This window comes from Schistocerca piceifrons, chromosome X, assembly GCF_021461385.2.
Source record: "Schistocerca piceifrons isolate TAMUIC-IGC-003096 chromosome X, iqSchPice1.1, whole genome shotgun sequence".
NCBI lineage: Eukaryota > Metazoa > Arthropoda > Insecta > Orthoptera > Acrididae > Schistocerca > Schistocerca piceifrons.
The window spans coordinates 446,732,508-446,739,162 of NC_060149.1; positions in this window are offsets into that span (position 1 = coordinate 446,732,508).

Sequence of the window (6,655 nt, forward strand, 5' to 3'; positions counted from 1 at the left end):
GATCAAAAGAAATTGCAAAACTATTTAGATAAGATATGTATATAGTCCGAAAAGTAGTAGTTGACTCTACATAATAAAAAGCGTGAAGTCGTCCACAGGAGTACTAAAACGAATGAAAAGTGGCAACTGACTCTGAATAATGGAAAGTGTGAAGTCTTACATGTAAGTACTAAAAGGAATCCACTAAATTTCATATACGGGATAAAACACAAAGATCTAAAGGCTGTAAATTAAATACTTAGGGATTACAGTTATGAATAACCTAAACTGGAACTACGACGTAGATAATGTTGTGGGAGGAAGCAAACCAAGGACTGCCATTTATTGGCAGAACGCTTAGCAAAATGTAATAGGCCTACTAAAGAGACCACTTACATCACGCTTATCCGCTCTCTTCTGGGATATCGCTGGGCGATGTAGGATTTGCACCAGATAAGATTGCCGGAGGACATAGAAAAAATTCAAAGATGGGCAGCTCGTACAAACGATCGCAAAATAAGGCAGAGTGCCACGGGTATGATACGTTAGTTGGGGTGACAATCATTAAAGCATAGGCGATTTCGTTGAGGCAGGATCTTCTTATGAAATTTGAATCACGAACTTTGTTCTCAGAGTTTGAAAATTTTTGTTGGTGCCCACCGGTATAGGGAGAAATGATCGCCATAAAAAAAGTAAGGGAGAGCAGAGCTCGCACCGAAAGATTTAACTCTTACTTTTTCTCGCGCGCTGTTCGAGAGGGGAAAGTTAGAGAAATAGCTTGAAAAGTGCTTCGATGAATGCTCTACCAGGCACTTAATTCTCAGTTGCAAAGTAATCATGTAGATGTAGGTGTAGCTCTCCTCCTACTAAGGTGGCCGATTTGGCGCTTTACAGAAATATGTAAAACATAGCAAAATGTTTATCCTGGAGTCATACAGAGCTTAGTTCCCTGTGCTAAAAGTTTCCGTTCATCCACACGTGTACTGAACCCACTGATGTTCCACAGTAATAAGGGACTGTTTTCCTGATGACGTTTTCCTCTTTCTTCTCCCCTTTCATTCTGAGGAATCTGCAGTCTGGTAGCACCTACTACGACGAGCGGGTTACCTCAGGCGCCGGAGCAATATGGAGCAGCAAGCAGCCATCCTGAGTCGGGGCCTCCACCGTCGCCGCACCATATTCTAGAACCAAGTCCACCTTCCTCTACTTGGTGTTTCTCCACTGATGGGCGTCTCTAGGCTTGCTCCATCAGCAGCCAGACTCCTCCATTGGAGGGCAGCACGTCGACACTGGGGCGATACAGCCACTCACCCATCTGCGCGGGTACTGGCGCTCTGGCGCCACGAGCTGGCACTCACAAGGCGAGTCCATCACCGGAGGCTGGCATCCCCTGCTAGTATACTGCCAACTTTCTGCGCTGCTGGCACCGCTCACTAACAAACAGGGGGAGTGTACAGCTGCGCGAGCTTCTGGTGCCACCATTTTTGGGCGCAGACGTCACAGCCCAAAGGCCATCAGCTTGCCAGCATCGCGCAGCGCTCTCCTTCCTTTCCAGGTGTTGAGAGGGCACATGGCTACTCCACTGTGCGGCTATACGTGTAGTCGGATAGGTTTTAATAAGATATTTGCCTTCAAATGTTATTTGTCACGACCCATTTTCACAACTCCGCCCTACGCAGAAGTGCCTCTTCTCCCTGGATCCACTTCAACTTCCATCAGATAGGATCAAGATCGCACTCTTTGACAGCTCCTCATCGAGCCTCTTAGGCATGATGTTCTTGATACTTTGTCTATATTTTGGAGGAATAGAAGGCTGCATTTGCTATTTCTTGTCTGCCTCCTGAGAGACTGCGTTATTTTTGTTAGTATTACATTATACCATAACAGTCAGTTCTGTGCTGCACATACTTGTTGATTTAATGAGGCCGGCCGTGGTGGCCGAGCGGTTCTAGGCGCTCAGTCCGGAACCGTGCGACTACTACGGTCGCAGGTTCGAATGCTGCCTCGGGCATGGATGCGTGTGATGTCCTTAGGTTAGTTAGGTTTAAGTAGTTCTAAGTTCTAGAGGACTGATGACAACAGCTGTTAAGTCCCAGAGTGCTCAGAGCCATTTGAACCATTTGATTTAATGAGCTGTGCAGATTTGCAGTTTCGTGGAGAGTTGCAAGTTGTTGTGCGTTATTTACGGCGATCGTCCTAGGGCTCACACTGTTTGCTGGTACAGGCTATTTCGTTTCTAGTTAAAATGTTAACGCGAATGTAGGCGTCTGAATGGTACTAATTGCGTTTTTCGCCTCTGAGTACTGGATGCGTTGAGTAATTTTGAATTCTTGTATGTTTTTCTTATCGATAAGGGCTCGATATTTCTGCTACAAATTGGGTATCTTTCAAAACAATTCACAAACTTGGATGGAGTAATGAATTGATTATTTGCTGTGTCAGCAGCACATACTCTTCCCTTGTGCACCGCTGGGGCATACCTGAAGTAGTGGCACAGACAGATTAAATCCGTGGCAATGTTTTCTGGAGCTATTCTGCAGTTCTATAGCTTAAAGGTGCACTATATCTCTGCAGCTGACTATCCATTCACTGTACTTGATCTCCTCCTGGAGATTTAGCTTTTAATAGATTTCTTACTTGAACAGTTCTCGCTTTCTGGACCAGAAGTGTAGTGCTATGCAGCTCTTCAGTTGATTTTAATGTCCTAAACCAAAATGTCAAGAGCACCTTCCACTCCTTTAATCGCAAGGAAAATAATTTTTTAATAGTAGGACTGTTTCCGATCAGTTTGAAACTGCTGCAACGGCTGACGTAATTCACCATTTCACAATTCGCCCAATGAAAAAGTAGAAACTCGTATGTACTCTTTTCATCAGGAGTGGGAATGCTAGACTGCACGTAACAGAGGTAGTAATCTCGGAAGTTCGGTGGTTGTAATACGGTAAACGGCTGGCGTTGATACAAAAGCTATCTAATGTACTAAAGATTACATGAAATGCTGATTATCTGTTTTAAACATATTACCACAAATTCATTGAGAATTCAACGATCGCCGGCCTGGGTGGCCGAGCGGTTCTAGGCGCTACAGTCTGGAACCGCGTGACCGCTACGGTCGCAGGTTCGAATCCTGCCTCGGGCATGGATGTGTGTGACGTCCTTAGGTTAGTTAGGTTTAAGTAGTTCTAAGTTCTAGGGGACTGATGACCTTTGAGGTTCAGTCCCATAGTGCTCAGAGCCATTTGAACCAATTCAACGCTCGGTAAACACTAAACTGGTATTGTTTAGTGAAGTGCACGAACGACAGTAATTCTAAGGTTCGAGAACTTAATATATTTATTGACCCCTTCTGACCCCACAATAGAGAAAGTAAAACGCCATGGTATTCTTCTGATTTAGTGTTTAGGAGATTGGTGAGGGAGAAGGTGGAAGGGATTGGAGGTTCATTCGTGCAGTTACATTGTTTATTAGATCACTTGTTTTCTTTGAATTCCTGCTTTACTTTTCCTGTACTAATGAGACAATTCTACAACACTGTAGCTTTTAAAAATAACGGACTGTCAATCGCAAGAAGTATTTTAATAATTTCTGTAATTCTGACAGTGAATTTTACAAGTCATTCTGGATTAATTTTGCCTTTCACATTTTCGTCAGTGCTCCACCGAAAATCATAAGAACCTGCAGCAGTGTTTTCTAATATCTGGACTGCAATTTAATTCTGCCATCTATTCTTAGATACAGGCAGCGCATGGCGTGTAATGACCACACGAGTATTATCAAGCGAACCAGTAATCGGTGCTACAAAATTAACCGGTCTTAACCCTCAAACGGTATGGTGCGGGTCGGATCCGACCGAACGGTTCAGTTTTCCTCTACACTGCTCTACCCGCTCAGTGCAGAAAGTCGAGCTGGCCAAGAACCCTACTAATCACTCGTGTGATGGCTATTGGAGTGACTGCAGTTATCGCATAAGTGACCTTGGCTTGCTGTGTGTTTTTCGGGCCGTATCAGACCCGACCGTACCAGTAATGTTACTAATTGTACTATGAATCTTTTTCGCAGTTGTGATACGGAAATGGCTTGGAAACAAATGTTACACACGGCTGAAGCGGTTCTAGGTGAGCTACGTCTTCAGGATGGTCCTTTAGACCAAGAGGACAGTGAACCTAACGCGGAAGAGTGTCTCAAAATCTGACGATGGAAGTCTTATGAACAGCGATATAGGAGAAGATGTTTTCGACTGTGATGAAGTGGGTGAGAGGTACAGGAGTGAAGAAGAAGGAACAGAAGATGTAAATTTTGAGTTAGGTATGGACGAGCAAGCAATGTGGACCGACAAGCTTTTACGTTCATTTCTCTGCCTCGTGATGACTGGGTGTTGTGTGATGTCCTTAGGTTAGTTCGGTTTAAGTAGATCTAAGTTCTAGGGGACTGATGACCATAGATGTTAAGTCCCATAGTGCTCAGAGCCATTTGAACCATTTTTTTACGTTCAAAATATTCAGGAACCCTTCTTCAAATGTGATTACTCAATTGCCCGGACTCAAAAATACGGCGCGAGGGATTACAATCGAAAAAAACATTATTTTTCACTTTTTCTGACCGATGAAATGACGGAAAACATTGTTCGCCATACCAGTAATGAAATAGAACACTCCAAGCTCAAGTACAGTCCCCCCAGCAATTCACTTGTACATCTGACAGACGTAACTGAGATAAAAGCTTTAATTGTTCCATTGTTCATGAGTGATGTCTGGAAATATTTTCGCTTGTGCCAAGATGGTACGTTTTCCGTGATATATGAACCACCGATCTTTCGTTGTGCTACATCGCAGTAAATATTTACATTCCTTCTACAAAATTTGAGATTCGATGATAAGAGTACTAGGGAGTCGAGAAAGACTAAAGACAAATTTGCTACGTTTCGTGAAATATAGGATACTTTGGTAAATCATTGTTTGCAGTATTATAACCCGATTTAGTATGTTCTTAGGCTTTCTTACTCAGTGACAGAGAGCAGTCAAAGTGTGTCAGCTTATAACTGGTTCACTTCGTATGAGTTGGCAGAGAAACTGTCTTAGAAAAAACTTACGTTAGTCAGGACAATATGTAAAAACAAGAGTGAAATGTGAGATACCACTATCCGTGTTGCCTACGGCCCCTGCTGGAACTGCAAAATTCGTCTATCAAGACGACAAAATGTTGGTCTCTTTCACCCCTAAAAAGAAAAAAAAAATGTTATCCTAGTGTCAACAATGCTTCACAGTGGAACAATAAGCGATGAGTGAAGCAAGCCAAAAATTGTTGAGTTCTATAGTCTAACAAAACGTAAAGTGGACGTGTTGGACAGACTTTGCAATGACAAGACTACCAAACAGAAAACTCGAAAGTGGCCATTGAGATACTTCTTCGGAATGTTAGACATCACAACTGTGAACAGTTTCATTTTACTAAGATGTAATACAAACCAAGATTCATTCCCAGAGCGTGCACAGACCACTTTCCTAAACATCTCGCGTTGCGTTTGACAAAACCCGTGTTTGAAGAAAGAATGCCCAACTCACGTATCTCGAGAGCTCTTGGTTTTGACAACTGCCAAGGTGTTTGGAAAAAATAGGAACAATCCACTGTCACGTCCAATCAGAATTTGCAGACAACCGAAGAAGATGTAACTTACGTGATCCTTCTAAAGACAGAAAGGAATATATCGTGTTGTGTGTTAGGTGCGTGACTGATGATTCTACTGAGGAAGCATAGATATGATATTCATTTCTATTTCTAAAGACATTTCCTTTTTTATTTACATTCTTCTGTGTTTTATCAAAAAAGATGGGAGCTGTGTTTCATTTTTTGTTGGTGCATTGATTTGGATTTTGCGGCTGCTAAGGGCTAACGCCCTCAGTGGCCCAGCATCGGTTTGCTCGGTACAGGCATGGCGACCCTGGGGTTCCTGAGCTGGGGACTGGCATGCTCCACCAGTCCTCTCTGTCACTATAAGCTCTCGGCATGTTTCAGCGACCACCATGCGGAGCGGCGGTGGAACCTTTTGTGTCACAGTGCGCCGTCCCCAGTGAAATATTGAAAATAAACCTGGAACGTAAATATTAAAAAGAATTAATATGGACGAGAGCTTTTATCTCGATGCGAAATATTATACTGAGTGCGATACTGGCCGCACAGGCGGCAAAAATTTTTCTCATTTGTGCTAATACTATATAAAATGTTAATTTCAGTTTTCGAGTGCAGAGATTACTAATTATTTACAAGACAATCAATGTAAGTTTAATGTGAAGAAGAACGGAGTTCAATTGTTCTTCTACTATCCTTTTTCTCTCTCTCTTGTCTAATGTGGTAGAGGTCGGACATGTTTATTAATTGCTGATGAATGGAAGCTCAGTTGTGAAATTAATTTAATAATATATTAGTTTAAAGTTATTGTTCACTTTTATTTGTAGAATGTGAGCCCTGTGTCATCTCCGCTTCCTTTTTAAAATCAGTATTCTAAGTAATTTTCAGCACAACAGTTGCAGCCGCCGCTGAAGCAACAGACGCCATTACGTGGCAATTTTGATTCACGAATTTAACGGACGGGAAGAGATCGCCCGCTCATACCAGTTTTTCAACAGCCTCCTGACGCAACGGAAGAAAACATAGTTTTTAATATTTTTTATTTTCAGCT